The 18578-nt window shown below is 34.0% G+C and overlaps 1 pseudogene; it reads right to left on the reverse strand.

Moving 5' to 3' along the window:
- Positions 1-289: 289 nt before the first annotated feature.
- LOC142625448 (uncharacterized) lies at positions 290-16514 on the reverse strand (annotated as a pseudogene).
- Positions 16515-18578: the final 2064 nt, after the last annotated feature.

Consider the following 18578-nt stretch of genomic DNA (forward strand, 5'->3'; position numbering starts at 1 on the left):
TATGTTATGATAGACTACAACTACATTAGTTATCAATTGACTAAAATCAAGGTAATTTTATATTCAACTGGCCTAAAATCATAATTAGCTATCAATTGACAAAAATCATAATCTAACTACAACAAAAACTAAAGATGACTCATTCTGTTTTTCCCAACTCCTATAATTACAAAATTATTTCTCCTTTCCAATGCTAAGACCCACTGTAAACATGAGTCAAGTATGGCTCTACTTGGGAACTACAGCTCGCTTTCAGTCCAAAGCTCTGAAGCTCAACAAATTCCTCGAGTTATCTGCCATAACTGTGAATGAGAAAAAGACAGTCAAACAAAGACACAAATAGAGAGAGAGAGAGAGAGAGAGAGAGATGCATGTGTCACTTTACTTACAGAATAGAATCAGGGGCCATAGATTTTCTGGTAGCAAATTTAGGTGCCCTTGATGGAGTAGTAGAATTCTCATCTAAACCATCAAACAATTCATCTAACTTGGGAATTTCAATGGAAGATTACATCAAGCATTGAGGAGCTTCTGCATATTGTAGGCATAACAATTGTAGCCTTTCCATTTTTCGTAATTGAGAATTTTAGCTAATAAGAATAATCAAGAAATACAACTTATCAAAATTGAAAATCAGGTTCTCAACTGTGGCATAACAATTTCAATTGTGTTCCTCCTTTCAACAGCAATCTTCACTAGTGGTACTTAGTTCTCATTGTATTAAATCTAATTCTAAATGGACATTTTAGATTTTAATTCCAGCTTAGTTCCAGCTTCCAAGGTTGTTTCTTTATCAAAATCTATTGGTATCTTAAGTCAAAGACATTTGTGCTTTAAAATGACTTCACTAGCAAAATCAGAAAATTTTAGCAAGTAATAATTTAGCATATTTCCATTGCATTACCGGCAAATAGAAAATTCAAGAGCATGAAACACTCAAGGTCCAAGAGCCCGGGGGGCAGAGTGAGACAAACCTGCAAAATTTTATTGCAATTCTTAACATAAAGGGACCAACTCCCTGCAAAATCATATTGCAATCTAATAAACAAAAAAGAAAGATAAAGAAGTATGTAATATCTGAGTCTACATAAAAGGAATTTTAGTTATAAATGATGCAATTTTCATGCCCCACATAGCTAATGGTCAACATGTTTATAGTGAAATATAAAGCAAAAAAATCAACCAATATTGTGGCAAAGCTTTTCTTTATTTAACTACAGGAAATAAATGTTATACCTGATAATGAAGAGGATATATCTTAGAAATTTATGGTACACCATAGGATAGTATAAAGTATCATCATCTTGACATTTGAAACTCTGATTGAGAAGAGTTCAACAAAGGAGAAAAGTTAGCCAAACATGCAGTGGATCAAAAAGCTACAAACATCTATCTAAGACATTATATTGGACAAGAAGGTCTGAGACAGTAACAACACAAAATCCTCATATGTATGCTTAACTATATTGACATTTGACAGGTCTTTTAGGACTGTCCCTGAAAAATATTACAAACTTAGAAAAAGAAAGGGAAAATCAAGAATGGAGGAAGTTTTTTTGAAAACAAAATCCCCAAAGAACAGATCATGTAGTTCAAAGAAAAAAAGTTTCAAGGACTATAAAACTCACTTCCTCCTCTAAATCATTACCATCAGAAAAAAATCCTGCAAATTTCAAGATAATTGAGTCTGCCTCATTTTAAAAGCCCAGATGACCTTCGCTGAAAATGAAAAGGTAAAATAAGAAATAACACAAACTCTATAAGTATGGACTTCATAGAAGCACTATCTGCAGCTTACCTCACAACATGTTTTGTCCATGACGAGGATTTGGAGCAGCTTTGGTGGTATGTAAAGCAAGTCCAGGAAGTACTATATATATATATGTGTGTGCATGTGTGTCCGACTACATGGAACAAACAAGAACGCTATCAATTGCTTCCTGTATCCGCTATGTCACTCCATCTTTCTTAGTACCGTTTATAATGATAATGATTGATGAATCAAAAAATGTCAATTGATATTTTTTCTTATCCTCAAATCTTAAGTTTTATCCATCTCAAATAATATATGGTTATTCAAGTTGCTAATATAATTATTTATTACAAACAAGTGATGCATCTCAAGGGCAATGGTAGTTTGGCCTGATGGCAATTCCACCCTTGTTGCATTTGTCAAGAAAGAAAATTCTATTCTTATGGTAGGAAAGAAAAGCTTTTCTACAAAGTTTTGGCTTAGGATTAAGTAATTGACCATCAATTTATAAGAAGAGTGCACACCATAATACTAACAAGGTACCTATGTCAAAAACAAATAGGGCATGTGCGTATGTGAGAGTGAGATCAACTAAGTTAATGTTTGGAGTTGAGTGGCTGTCAAAGGCATAATTTTGATTGATGCTAAAATCTAAAGACAAATTTCTAATATGCCAATATATGCATTCCTTGCACATTTTGATGTTTCCAATTAATGACCTAAATACATTACCACCATAAGTCATGACCTTAACATAGATTTTGGGGAAGCAATGATAAGAAATAAGAGAACTAATAAACAGCTTCCATGTTGTGTTAATGGTCAACATTTCCATTTTCAGATGAGGTAGTACATTTGATTTGTCCCTTGTAAAAGTTAGGGACAAATATAGCGTTTGTCAATACATTAGCTGCATGTGATGTTTCATATTTTGTTCAAATCTAAAAGTAGAAGCAAGGATGAGAAAGGTAATTGTGATGACACTTAATACATCTTTCCTAAAATTTGTTTCTTCTAAGTGAACAAAATTTTATGGGAGAGATAATTAATGTTAAGCAAGTTAGAAAGTTTAACCACCGAGGAGAACAGCCATCTAGAGATAAATTTATTTATTTATTTAAACAAAAAACATGAGTTGCTTGGATATAAGGTTTTACCTGGCTCAGTAAGAGGTTAAGAACTGTGGAACCAGAAAAATTATTAACCGAAGCTTGAAGACTTCTGTATCATAGTGGACAATGCTTGCATAATTGCAACAGTAAAACTTGACAGGAAACTAGAATCTTTGACTCCTTGCATGGAAATTCTTCCAAGTTGAAACTAGTGCTAAACCTATGCCACCATAGCCTGGTAAACATGATAAGAAATTTTTAAATGGCATTTAATGAGCAATCAGTTATGAATAGTACAAATAAAAAAAAGGACATTCATACAAAATAGTACAGTCTCACAAAATAACATGAAATTGTCTAAAATGATTAAATAATATATGGATGAGTATTATCAACAAGGCAATATGACATGCAAAATTAACATTATAAATGCTTGATATTTTAAACCAACCACTGGATACAACATGAACAAAATCAACAAAAAGGGAAAAAGAAAAACAAAGGAGAAATAATAAAAAATATGGAATTTCCATAAGTGACATCTTCTCCACACTGTTTTTGTGTACAAGATGGTAAAAGGCACACACATTGTTTCTGCTGGATACAAAATCATTACTATTTTACTCAAAACCATTGTTTAACTACTTCGGTACTAGGTATTCCAATAACAAGGTGAATTCTCAAGGTAATACAATTACGAAACCACACATCAATGTTTTGAACAAATCAAATACTTGAAGTGAAATGAGTAAGATAGGCCACAGATTCTTAGAAATTTACTATAATTAAACTACACAGTAATTGAATCAACCATTATCAAACTAAGCTTCAACCAAACTATTTGGGAAATCAGAAAAATTCCAATTAATTTATTGCAAAAGATATGTATGCAGGAAAGAGATGAAATGGGTGTCCATGGCATCTAGATTACCTCCAAAAAATTTGAATAAGTTGGTGGATCCATAAGATATCCAAGATACATAACTTTATTTTTCCAAAGGATCGAAAACATGTTCACAGTTGATGATAATAATAAAAACCTTTTTTTTTCAGGTATAGAGATTCATTCTAATGTCTCAAAAATAAGCACATCACATAGCATAGAACAAAGACTTACAGTTGTACCGATTGCATAAGTATGAAGTACATCAACATAAATTACATTCAAAAGGGTCCTGAAGGACAAAAAGATCAATTTTAGGCACAAAAATTTGAGGACAAAGGAGTCTCATTAGCAGCCATAGTTGCTATCCCAATAGTGATGAAGTTGCAGTGCAGCCATCCTTATTAATTCAAATACTACCAATTAACAGGAAAAAAAATTACAAATAAATTCCTCTGGTTTATATATAAAGAAACTCTTCAACCAATCAAGTAGAATTATATTCTTCCATAGATCCCACCCAAAGGCATTTAGGAAATTCAGTAGCTTAATTTTTGGCTAGCCTGTCTTAAATGACCTACCAACCTAGTAAAGTATCATAGACTTGAAAGGTTCAAAGCAAAACCCCCCAACTCAGTGTAACAGCACAAATGGTTTGCTAGACATTTCCCTATTATTTACTTTAAACACCAATAAATACTTGGGCAATCTAGAGCATTGTAGACTTGAAAGGTTAACCAATAAGAAGGACAGTTTATACACTTCTCACCATTTCAAACCTTGGTTAGAAACCAGGAAGTGCAATGAAGATTATACACATCTTGAGTTTGTAGTTTGTTTCTCTAAGCCCAAATTTACAATCTTGTCTTTTCATTCACCTATGTTAAGGGACTCATATTATTCTTTTCTTTGATAAGTAAGGGACTCATATTATTCTTCCTCTCATGTTTACTTTTATTTGATTTTTTTTTCAAATAAATTTTTATTTAATAAATTGTATCCTTTTAATTTAAGGTATATTTTACATGCTGTTAATTGCCAACTGGAAGATATAATAGAGAAAAAGTTGCATTCAAACCAGGGCCAAAATTGGTTGTTTAAACATGATAATTCAACAGCAAAATAAATGGAACCAGGAGTTCACATTTCCATTACACATTAAACAAGCATCAAAAGCGAAGCAACATTGAATAATCACGACTTACAATGCATAGAAACTAGCTGGAGTGCCCAAGTGTAGCAGCAAAGGTCTGATTAATTAAGCCACTCTTGAACTGAGGCCTACTCTTATTAATGAGAAAGCTCTCATACAAAGGAAAACAAACTTAGGCCAATTCATGCAATAATATTCCTTGCCCAGTTTACTTATCAATATATATATATATATATATATATATATATATATATATATATATATATATATATTCCTTGCTCAGTTCAAATTGTCTCTTACAATTTGAAAGGTTAATGCCCAAATCAGACATAACAAATCTGGTAACTCCATCATATGCAAGATCTACTCAAACTTCTTAGTATAGTCAAAAACCTTTTATTCATAGGTTCTAGTGTACCCTTTTAGAAAATATGATTAAATCCACTTTCAAAGAGTTGCATTAATTCCTAGATTAGAACTTGGTACACTTCTGAAGCTAAAAAAAAGTCCACTGTTACAGAGGCCAAAGTCAAAGTAATATAACAAAGCCTAATTAGTTGAAGGATTTCATAGAGCACTAAGCTTGGGTTTAGCTCATTCAGTTTTTCAATCCAACAATCAATAAAAATACACATTTCATTCATAGTAAGAGGTATAAAATATCATGCTTAAGTGAAAAAAGAAGGTGTAAAACCCATATAACAAAGAATTCTTAGAAGATAAATTGCTGTTGCACCAGATTAGAGATGTCAGTAATTCATATCATGCATGAAATGACAAATTCATAAATGGATCAACCTTAAAATTTATATCATCCTACTTTCCACAAACTCTTTTGATTAAGATTTATTATCCATCAATTCCAGCTGTACTAGAGAGGTATCATCAATAAAAATAGAGGTGAAAATAAAATAACAAGGGCAAATGAAACAACGGAAGTAAAGAAGGAGACAAACCTTGTCATATTTTCTCCTCTTCTTTAATGGTAAATTGAGATCAGAGTTAGAATCATAGTCAACAAGGGTAAGGGCCATTGAAGACGAAATACTAGATTTTTGAGGACAACATATACATTCTACTTTTGACCCCCCACCTTCTAAGCACAAGAGAACGGTTGTTGTGATCTATCACTTCGTCATCTGTCACTCCGTCCCATTCATATGTAACCTCAACGTGATTGTAATCAGATGGATTTGATTCATTCAATAGCTTCTGCAATTTGAGATGTGATCTAGAAAATATCCACAGACTACCAGAAACATCACCTATCCAAATTCTATTAATCAAAACTTTTTCAAAACCATTAATGGAGAGGTAAACCGTAAAATTAACAAATAGATCCGAGTAAAATTGCGGCACAAGTCCAAAAGCGAAATAGACTGCAAAAACATTTGGAGATTTGCGACCAACACGGAATGATATGGAATTTCCAACACTTTGATGCTTGGAATTCAACCACCTTGGAATCTCTGTATACGGTAGTCTAAAACTACGTTCATCCCCACTATAATAAAGAAACAAATCTCTACTTAATAATGACGATGGATCCACTAATATGTCGCTTCTTTCTCCTTCACATATAATTTCTCCAATCTGCATGTAATTAGTAAGTTCAACGAATTAAATTAAGGAATAAAGAAAGTAAAAAAAAAAAAAAAAAAAATTGTTTATTTTTTATTATAACTTGAAAAAGAGAGACCTGATTCAATATTCTGCTTGCATCTAATGACGGACAGTTCCATGCTTCTACACTTTTTAAAAATTGTGGAAGCCTAAAAATTTGTCGTAGCTGCCGGCAATTTTCTATATGAAGGGTTTCTAACGTAGTAAATCTGTTTAGGCTTTCAGGGATGCTAACAATATCAGTGTCAAATAGACCTAGAAATTTCAATACAGGAAAGTGATTGGGCTTCATCAACAATTCTAAATCGATTCCACATCCACTGAATTCCACATCCACTGAATTCCACATCCATTAACCGTAGAAACCCATATTCGGAAACTCCATCAAAAGAATTACACGGTGGTCTCCATTTGGCAGTGTCATTAGCTAAGACCTCAAGCCTTTGCAATTTGTAGATGCTGTCTGGAAGATCCCTCAAGTTGTGGCAACCATCTAAATATAATCCACCAAGCTGAGTAAGATACCCGATTGATGAAGGCAACTCTCTGATGCCACTATCATATTGTTAATAATATAAAGTGAGAAAAAGACTGAGTATTCCAAGGGAGTGGAAACAATCTTGTTGACGGTGATACCGGCTTTGGAGAGCAGATCAAAAGCATATTTAGCTTGGGAAAGATAGTATCCATTAAAGGAGGAGGTAACCACAAGCCCAAGAAAATAGCTGAGAGTGCTCAGGTTTTTCATCTCAAAATGCTGATTAAGGAAGTGCTGAAGAGAGCGGATACCTGTAGAATTATCTCCAGTAATAATCATATCATCAACATAAAGAAGAATAAGAGTGATACCAACAGAGGATCTTCGGACAAAGAGAGCAATGTCATGAGGACTCGAAGTGAAACCCTGCTGAGCAACAACTGAGCTAAACTTGACTGCCTGAGGCCATAAAGAGCACGGCAAAGGCGACAAACTTGACTGCCTAAGTGTGGATAGCTAGGGGGTGGTTGCATGTACACTTCTTCTTGGAGATCTCCATTGAGGAAAGCATTCTTCACATCCATTTGATAAAGAGGCCAACGACGAACAGCAACTACAGCAATGAGACATCTGACAGATGTAAGGCGAGCAACAAGAGCAAATGTTTCCTCATAGTCAATGCCATACTCCTAAGTAAAGCCCTTGGCAATGAGGCAAGCCTTGTATCGTTCAACAGATCCATCAGCTTTGGTCTTGATCTTGTAAACCCACCTACAACTTACTACAGACTAACCAGGAGGCAAATCAACCATATCCCAAATGTGATTCTTATAAAGGGTATCTAGTTCTTCGTTTATAGCTTGCTGCCAAAGAGGGCCAGTATGGGCCTCACGATAGGTGTGAGGTTCATAGAGGGTGGCAAGAGCAAAATAGCAATGATAATCAGTGAGATAAGGAGGAGAAATGCTTACCCGGGTGGAACGATGAAGTTCAGGACCAACAAAAGACTCAGGAGAGGGTGGTGGCACAGGATCCAAGACAGGCGGGTCATATGCCGGGGACGGAACCGAAGATGAGTCGTCTGGAGAGGCAGCCGATGTCGAAGAATCCTCCACAAGTTCAGGATAAAGAGGGAGGAAAAGATCGGTAAAAATAGGAGACTCTGAGGAAGAGGGTGCAGGAAACTGCTGAAGACTTGTGAAAGGACGATGTTCCCAAAACTCAACATGACGGGAGACGAAGGCGATGAGAAATAGGATCATAGCAGCGAAACCCCTTTTGAGATACACCATAACCAAGGAAACAACAGAGATGAGCACGAGGCTAGAGCTTTGTTCGTTCATAAGGAGGAAGTGAGACATAGCATGCACAACCAAAAACCCGAAGAGAGTAGTCAGGAGTGTGACCATAGAGAAGCTCGAATGGTGATTTGTTGTGTGTAGTTGGTGAAGGAATACGATTAATGGTGTACATAGCAGTGAGTGCGGCCTCACCCCAAAAGCGCTCAAGAAGAGAGGCAGAAATGAGAAGGGTGCGGACAACATCAAGAATGTGACGATGTTTTCGTTCTGCACAAGCATTTTGTTGAGAGGTGTAAGGACAAGATTGCTGAGGAAGAGTACCATGACTGTCTAAAAAGGATAGAAAAGATTTAGCATTATATTCTTGAGCATTATCTGATCGAAAGACTTTGACAGTGCGATTGAATTGTGTTTCAATCATTTTATGAAATGTTTGGTAAATAGACACAAGTTCAGACCTATGGTGAAGCAGATAAATCCAAGTATAGCGAGAAAAATCATCCACAAATATGACAAAATATTTTGATCCCCCCTCAGTGGGAATAGGTGCAGGACCCCAAATATCGGAATGTATAAGATCAAAAGGTGCAGAAGAAAAGGAGTCACTATTATTAAAGGGCAATTTTGTTTGTTTGCCAAAATGACAAGAAATACAATCAAATTTTTGAAACTAAACTGAACCTAAATGACCTTGAGAAGCTAACAACTGAAGACGAGATAAGGATGGATGACCAAGACGAGCATGCCATAGATCAGGTGAGGAGGTGGCAGTGGTAGCAGCTGCAGAAACAACTTGTGAAGGAATCTTCAAGTCATAAACCTCAAACATGCGACCAACCTTACGACCTGTCCCAAGCACTTGACCCGTCCGGGGATCCTGCATATCCACACCATGATTAGTAAATAGAAGATCTACGCCTAATTCACAAAATTGACCAACAGAAAGTAAATTAAGGGATAACTTTGGGATATGAAAAGTGTCATTAAGGTATAAACAGGGAGAAGAGATTGTTCCTTTATGACTAACAGGCATAGGAGTTCCATTAGCAGTGTAAATGGTGATTCGATGTGCTAAGGGGGCCTTATCAAAAAATTGGGATTCATCAGGAGTCATATGGTTACAACATGCAGTTTTAAAAAACCAAGTTTGTTTACTTGAGGTGACAGAAAGAGTGGTGGAAGTGCGGGATAAAACCTGTTGAACAACTGCCTCAATATCAGCCGTAGTAAGTGAGGAAGCTAAAGATGGCCGAGGAAGAGAAGGACATGCAGCAGTTGCCCGAGGAAGAGAAGCTTTATTCTGCTCTTGCACAAATTTCTGCAATTTGCGACAAACTGAGATGTCATGGCCTTTAGCACGGCAAAACTCGCAATGAGTACCTTTGGAAGACTGAGAGGTGGGACGCCCAGAGTTTATTCGTGAAGGAGCAGTGAATGTAGCAATGGGAGGCTGTGGAGATGGTGTAGCCAATACATGATCAGATGATGACACGTGATAAGTAGGCTAACGGTTCTCCTCAGAAATGAGCTCCTTGACTGTAGCATCAAGAGAAGGAGTAGGAGACCGGCTAAGTAGAGAAGCCCTAGTAGGCTTAAAATCCTCACGTAAACCCATCATGAAGTGCATAAATTTACGGCGATCCCGATATTTGACAAAGAGCTCAATGTCCTTAGAACATACTAGTGGAGGATCTGTAGCACAAAGTTGTTCTCACATAGTAGAAGTCTGAGAATAATAATCAGAAATAGATTGACCTGTCTCTTGGCGCATTTGATAAAGCTTTGATTTAATGTGGAACTCTAAGCTTGAATCATTAGTACAATTATAGCGATCGGCCAGAAATTTCCAAGCAGCCTCAGCAGTCTCAAGACGAGGAAGAAGATTATGAATGGAGGGAATAGAGGTATTGATAAACCAAGACAAGATCTTACTCTGAATACTCTCCCATTCCTCTAGGCGTTCTTCATAATCATTCGTTGCAATAACAGTCTTGGAGGCATCTTTAGCAGCTGTGGCTTTGGACTTCGGGTTTAGTATTGGCTTAGGAATTGAATCAGTCACATATCTCCACAGTTTACGACCCTTGAGGAAGACAGTCATATTCTGAGACCATGCATGATAGCTAGTAGGACCATCCAACATAATGGTGATAGGGCGTATGATATCTCGATCATTTTGTTGAGCCATAATGAGGAAAATGACCAAAAAATGGGATTTAGAGACCTCAAATGCAAAAACGGAGCCCAAAATCAGAATCTATGCAAAAAACTGAGCAAGACAGGTCCTGTTGAAAATTTTTGACTTTGGTCAAAGTCAACGGTCAACGGACGTGTGCTGACGTGGCAGTGTGACGTCCCCCTAGGGCTGACGTGGCAGTTTGTGAAACGGGGCAGTTCGTGGGGTGCGTGGACGCGCGTGACGGCACTTTCCTGGCGCGTGAGAGTGGCTGATGGCGCGTGGCGGCGCGTGGAAAGTGTGCTTGTGAGGCAGAAACTTCAGTCGGTGTGTGTGGGCGCATGGGAGGTGGTTTCTGGTGACGCTTTGTCGGGTTTTGCTCAGGATCGGAAGATCTGTCAATCTATGCCTTGAATTTGGCAGTTTGATCAACAAAACTGACGAAATCCGAGTGTTCTAGGGGTCGTGGGCGTGACGGCGGTGACTCGCTTCTAACAGTGACCACCAGATGAAGGCGAGGGCAGCGGAAGAGCGCCAGAGATGTCCACAAGAACTAGAAAGTCAGAGTAATGGCTCTGATACCATGTTAATAATATAAAGTGAGAAAAAGACTGAATAGTCTATATATTGATGTGTGTATAACAATGTACAATAGAGAGTTTTATATAGGCTAGGTATGTGTGCAGTACATGTAATATGAGTGAATTACAAGTATAGTATACTGGGCCAAGCCCAATAGGCTGAACTAGTCTAAGCTATACACTAACACATATAAATCTAAAATCTCTAAAAGTTTCATTTCTGGATGAATATTGGGGAATTTCTCAAGCTTAGAGCATCCAGAAAGACAAAACTCTTCGAGCGATTTCAACTTGACGTTGTTTGGAAGAATTTGAAGACTCTCATAGTAGTTGAGGTCCCACTTCCATAGCCTATCAAGAAATCCAACAGACTCATGAACAGTAACTAAATCACCACAAAAAGAGAGGTCCAATGTCTCTAGGTTTGGAGCACACAAATTGGGTAATTCTGTAATGGAGTTACTCTTAAGTATTATATGTTTTAACATATTAAATTGGATACCCTGCAGATTAAAAAAATAATAATCAAAATTTAGTTTTGGCCAACATTTAAAAAAGTTTAAAGAAATTATAATTTATAAATACTAATAATCATACCTGCTTGATTATTGTCTCCATTCTAATGGGACTACTCCAACTCATATTGATTGTAATAAGCTTTTGAGAACAAATACTTAGATGGCCAGGAAAAAGGACATTTATGTCATTCAAGTAACTATAACCCATTAGGGAGATATTGAAATTCTCCACAAATGTGTACATTTTCAACTAAAAGAAATTTAAGATTTTTCATCCTTTCAAAAGGTTCACCCTGCAATTTCATGGTTACCGGTTCAGGTGGGCGCAATATCATTGCTTGAATTTTATCAGTCCCCTAATTGAACAAAGAATAAAACAAATAAGTTCGATTATATAATTTTTTAAAAAGCATAAAAATTTTGAAATTTTAAACAAAAAAATATTTGGAAAAAGGAAAAGTGAAGTAAAAGAACTTGTACCATATTTTTAGTTAGCACTTCATAAGCATCCTCATAACACCATATCTTGCTACGATTTTCAGGGTTTTCAGATTCTTGTTGAACGATTTCTCTACTCATTTGTTGTAACAAGTCATTCATCGACAATTCGCCATATTGATCAACCGTCATGAGACACTTATCGATAAGTTTGCGAATACCATAATGTGGATATAAATTGCAAGTTTCAAGTACATTTGTAACGTAATCCTTCTCAAATCCCTTGAAAAAACAAGCAATATGGAGAAAAATATCCTTTTCAGTTTTTTCCAATCCATTATAACTTATTTTGAGCTTTTCTTGAATTTTTTTGAGAGGATTATTTTTGTACTTTTCTAATGCATTTTCTCATTCATGTATACTTCTTCCACACAAATCAGAACCTATTAGTTCTATTACTAATGGAAGACCACATGCATAATGTATAATTTCCTTTGCAACTTTTGAATAGTCTTCCCTTGGTTTCTTCATTTAGAAGGTGTGTTGGCTGAAGAGTTCATGAGCTTCACATTGATTCAATTCCTTAACCTCATAAACTTGATATTTTTCAAGAGTGGTTAGCACTTGTTTGTCTTTTGTTGTTATAATAATTCTACTTCCTGAACTAAACCAATCACATCCTCCAAGCAAATTTAATATCTGGGTCCATTCATCCACGTCATCAAGAATTAAAAAAGGCCTTTTATGACGAAGCCTATTCTTTATCAGTTCAATTCCTTTGGGGACACTGTCCACCTTTAAATGTGTGTCTTGTAATGTCTTAGAAAGAAGTCTCTCTTGTAGTTGGATTATGCCAGGGTTTGTCCTTGACGTTTCTCTAACATTCTCTAGAAAGTAGCTCCAAACAAAACGATCAATATTTTTATTATAAACAGCTTTTGCAATTGTAGTTTTACCTACTCCTCCAAGACCGTGAATCCCTAGCACGGGAACATCAACCTCCAAAATCAATTCTATCTCCTCCACACGAGAATCTATTCCAACTGGATATTTAGCGACAAATAGTTGTGTCCGATTCGATGTAGTACTTGATATATCTTTTATAATTTCCTTGATAAATTGAGCTTCGGATTCACAGCAACTGCCAAGCACAAAAGCATAAGAAGCATTTAATGTGTTAGACTAGATGATAATTTATACTATATAATATATATAGCACCGGAAAAGTTTGATTTTTGATTGACCTTGTAGATATGTGTGTGTGTGTGTGTGGTTCATAGGAATTTTGGTCATATCCTAATTGTAAGTGGTGGACACTCACTTTCATATAAATTTACCATTTTTCTACATCACCCACAATCAACCACTTTATAGTTGTAGCAAAAATTGTGTTCCTAGACTTTTGCCTCAATTAAATTAAGCACCCAACTTACGAAATGCTTCCTCCCACTTTTCACTCTTTTCCCTCTTTTATAGAATTTGTTCTCAACATTTTCCTCTATACTAATGTTTATTTATTTATTTATTGTCTTATTCTCAAATTGTTGCTTGGTAAGCAATTAAGGATGTGATAATGAGATCTTCTCTCCTTCCTAGTATGACAGTATCTCAAAAACCATATCAAAATGTAAACAGAAAGGGAATCAGCATAAAGGAGGCAATCTAGAGTGGACCTATGGTTTATCTCTTGTTTATTTCCTACTTAGTACATGGACATAAAATTGAGAGGTGAAATCATTTTCCTTTTAGAAGTGTGTATCCTTTATATATTAATTTAGACATGAATGCTCATTTACTTATGTATGACGAATTTGAAGTTTTAACATATGCTAATTTTGAGTATACAATGCAAATCCAGTGGGATTACAAGTTATATATATAAAGAGTAACAAAAGTAATATTAAGAGTAATTGTGTTTCATGTTATGGTAAAGGAAGTTACTAAGGGTACGTGTGGTAGATTGTAATATGCACTGTAATGTAATAGTTATTCTTATGGTTTAACTATTTAGTAGTTTTGTTATATTTTTATTATAGGGAATAGACATTCCTTATGAATAGCTATATTTTAAAATGAGGAATAACTATTTATCTAAAAAAGGGTTGCAATAGCTATTCTTTAGTAGGTATATTAATTTCTAAAATTAATATATTTCCAATTAAACAAACTTTCTGTATGCATATAACAATTATGAAAATAAAAAATCATAAACAATAACAAATCTCTCTTTCAAATTTAAAAAATATTATTTTTTAAGAAATATAATTATATGAGTAAAATATTTCCTAAAATATATCTTAAGTTTGATTTAAAATGCTTTCATTTCATTGTCTTCAGGGTTTTATTTTTGTGTTGTCACCAAACAAATGAATAATAATAAGCATTGCATTACAACATCCTGTATACTTTGTAATGCCTATTTCTATTCCTATATAATTCCCGTTACAGTCTACCAAACATGCCAAAATTATTTAATTATTAACAATTGAGGAAACATGTTTTATGATGTTATCCAATGGTCTATGGGATTACATGTTATATATATAAAGAGTAACAAAAGTACTATTAAGAGTAATTGTGTTTCATGTTATGGTAAAGGAAATTACTAATTATTTAATTATTATCAATTGAGGAAATGTGTTTTATGATGTTAAATTATGGAATTATGATTACGATGAGATTCTTATGAAGTTAAGAAGTTTTCAAGACTAACGTTTTTTCAACAGATAATGTTAAAAAAAAAATTCTCTTCTAAAGAAAACAATTGCGGGTTCCAGGTTTCTAGCTAGCTCAATTAGTAAAGTTTTTTATTCTTAAATAAGAGATTTGAGGTTTGAACCTCGCTTACACCAAAAATTAATTGGTGTCTTGACTTGATGATAACAAGTAATCATTATAAACTTAGCCAAAAAAAAAAAGAGTAATCATCATGAAACAAACTCTATAAGATGAAATTCTATCTTATCTAGCCAAAAAAAAAAAAAATCTAAGGAAAATATTTTTTGGATCTAATGAGATATATCTTTAGACAAAGTATACAAATTATTTTTCAAAGCTATATAAAGATCTATGAAAAATTATGTGTGCATGCTCAAAGAAGTGTATTCACGTATTAAGAAAATTTTCTAATTTTCATGTATTTGTGCATTCTTTATAACTCATACCACCTAACCCCTTTTATTGAGCTCTATTAGCTTACCTTCTTTAGAAAAATAAAAAACAAAATAAAAAATTAGTGAGCAGGTTTTATGCAATAGAGTAGTAGCTGGAGCGTTAATTGAGCTTCATAAGAACTAGTTTTATTTTCATTTAGTTTTTACTTTCCATTTTAGTAGTTTTGCGCTTAACTTTGTAGAGATGTTTGTATTTATGAATTAGTGTGTGAACTTGTGCTATATTCCGAATTGATGATGTTTGTTATAATTTGGAGAAAAATATTAGATAACCTATTTATCAACTAACAAATAGACAATTTTTTGTTCACAGGTTTACTTTGGTTCATATTAATATCAAGCTTAAGCTTGGTGTTGACATGTTGGTCGTGGAATTCATTTGGATTGCAAGTCGTGACAATTTTTTTATTATGAAAAATTTCTTATTCTGAAATTTTTGTTTGGCAAGTGATTATGGATGTGATTGTGACTTTTCCTATCTCTTAGCTTCTCAAAAAACCGAATCAAAATCTATATGGAGAAAGGAACCAGCATAGAAGAGGCAATCTAAAGTGGTTCCAATGTTTCTCTAGTCTCTCTTGTTTATTTCCTATTTAGTACATGGACATAACATTGTAAGGTGAAATCATTTACCCTTCTAGAAGTATATATTTTTCTGTGTTAATTTAAAAATCAATATTATTCTACCTACGCATGATGAATTTGAAGTTTTACCATGTACTATCCTTTAGTATGCAATGCAAATCCTTTGATTATTTGGAATTGAATGGTGATAACAAAACTATTAATGTTTTATACTACAAGAAGGCAAAAAAGTGGTAATAGATACATACCCATCCTCGTAAGGGAATCCACCCAAATTAGCTGCTTTGGTTAAAGCTACCCTCCAACTCTGGACCTTATCTTTGTTACGTTTTTTTTCATGTTCAATTAGTGCAATCCCAAACTTTCCCTTCTGTTTACATACTTCTGATGGATTTACTTTGTAAAAAACAGGTCGAACTAATTGGCCAGATTTCTTACACTCAAGAATTTTGACAAGCTCATTCAAACACCAAGTTGAAGATGCATAATTTTCAGAAAATACAACAATCGAGATCATTGACAATTCTATTGCTTTGAGAAGCTCTGTTGAAAATTTCTTCTCCCCTTTGAAGATTGTCATCATCAATAAAGGTGATAAAACCTTCGTCACATAAAGCTTTATATAAACGACTAGTAAAATTATAACGAGTATCTTCACCTCTAAAGCTCAAGAAAATGTCATACGTGTATCGGGCAGTGGAAGAAGAAGAGCCTCCTTCGTTGATTTGCAGAGCCATCAGAATCTATGAGCAAAAGAATTGAGAAAATATGGTGGGAGAAGAAGAGAATGAAAGATATACGAGTGAAGAGAGCATATAAATTATAAGGGGCTCGAACTAGTGAACTGGTGGCTAACGCTCGCGTGATTTTCCACTGAGTTACTTCCTCTGACATATTTTAAATTTACATATATATATATATATATATATATATATATATATATATATATATATATCTCAATTGGTTTGGTCGGTTTCAAGGTGAAAAAATCCAGCACCGAAACCGAAATATTTTGAGCAACATCATATGATGTTGAAGGTTCACTTATTCCTACTTTTAGGCTAAGGGTATTTTGATTTGAATCCTATAGTGAAGTGCTTGGTTCAAGCTTGCTGTGCAGGTTGTTGGTTTATGCTATCTTCTTTTATTTTGATCACTTGATCTCTTCAATAATTTTGTAAAATTATGCTTTGCTATTAGACATGAACTTTCTCTTAAATTAAAAAAAAAAATGCATACAAATAATATTTTTAAATCAAAAGATTCAAGCCTTTTAAGTTTATTTTATTGATTTATAAAGAACAAAGTTTGTTTACCAATTAGTTTGTAAGCAATGGCTACAGACTTCCTATATCTTTTTGTTGGATGTGAATTTTAACAAATTTACTATAAGATTACATTTTCTTATTATATCATCTATGCTTACAAAATTTCACGAAAATTAAAGATCAATAACTTTGTATAAATTTCAATTTTTTGTAGTACTAAATTATGCATAAAAAATAAGTTTATAGATTTAATAATAAATAATATCCTAATTAAATGAAATTTGATATGCATGTTAAGAACAAAAATTACATGAAATCTAACAGTTAAATTTTCAAAATATATAGCCATATTAATTTTTTAGTGGGAGTTTGTAAAATTTGTCCATTTGTCTTATCAACTTCTTTTTCTCCCTCAAATAGTTGGATTTGACCTGGACTCTCCCACACAAATTAATTATATCTCTAGAGTAAGAACAAATCATTTTGATTCTCCACATCTCGAATGAAAAGAATTTATAGAAAATTGTTATTGAATCTTGGTGTGTGGAATTGCGTCCAACTTGTAGTAAATGTTGGTGCAAACCAATAATAATGGAAATAACATAAAGAGAAAATGAATAATATTTCTTAATATTATTAGTTTGAGATTAAAAAATACACAACATTATTTGGACTGAGGTGCAGCTCTCCCTTCACCTCCCCCTTACGCACGTATCTAGCTCAATATCTGAATCAAGACATATAGCCCATTAATCACCACAATTAAAAATAATAAAATAGTCTATTTCCTTTTCAACGTGAGATTAAACAGTTTCACTAACTCCTTATCTTCCATATTAACTCCCACATCTTTACATTTATGTTGTAATATAAATTCATTTTAATTAGTTAATATTAAACTGCTCCGACCTTAACTTTATCAACTTGTGTTGAACTTTCTTGACAATCAAACACATTACAAAAATCAAATTTGCCAATCTTTTTATATTTTCAATTTTCTTTGTTCACTTTCTTGCTATTTCTTGGTAACCAAACAAATCTTTATTTTTATTTTCTCAATTTTATTTTTTACTTTCTTGCAAATTCTTAGTAACCAAACATATCTTCATTTTTATTTTCCCAATTTTATTTTTTACTTTCTTTAAATTTCTTGGTAACCAAATAGTGTCACATGCATTAGCTTCAACACCACACTAACCTAGATACACCACCACCACAACTGTCCAACACCACCACCAAGTGGGTATGGGTCTAGGAGATGTGTCTATGTATCAGGTGAAGGGTTAGTGGGTGGGTAAAGGCTCAAGGCTACCACTTCGAAATTTGGTTATTGTGAATTTTCTAGTCTACATTTGATTTTTGTGTTTGAATTTTTTGTGTTCCTGAGTTCATCTTCTGTGTTTTTGTGTTCTAGAAATGCGATTTTTGTTTTTTTTGCTTTTTAATTCTTTCTTTTTTAGTTAGAATTGTTAAATTCAAATTCTAATGTGGATGCTAACATGGCATTTTTTAATACTAAATAAAAAAATTATTATT

The sequence above is a fragment of the Castanea sativa genome, chromosome 2 (assembly GCF_040712315.1).
Source record: "Castanea sativa cultivar Marrone di Chiusa Pesio chromosome 2, ASM4071231v1".
Classification (NCBI taxonomy): domain Eukaryota; kingdom Viridiplantae; phylum Streptophyta; class Magnoliopsida; order Fagales; family Fagaceae; genus Castanea; species Castanea sativa.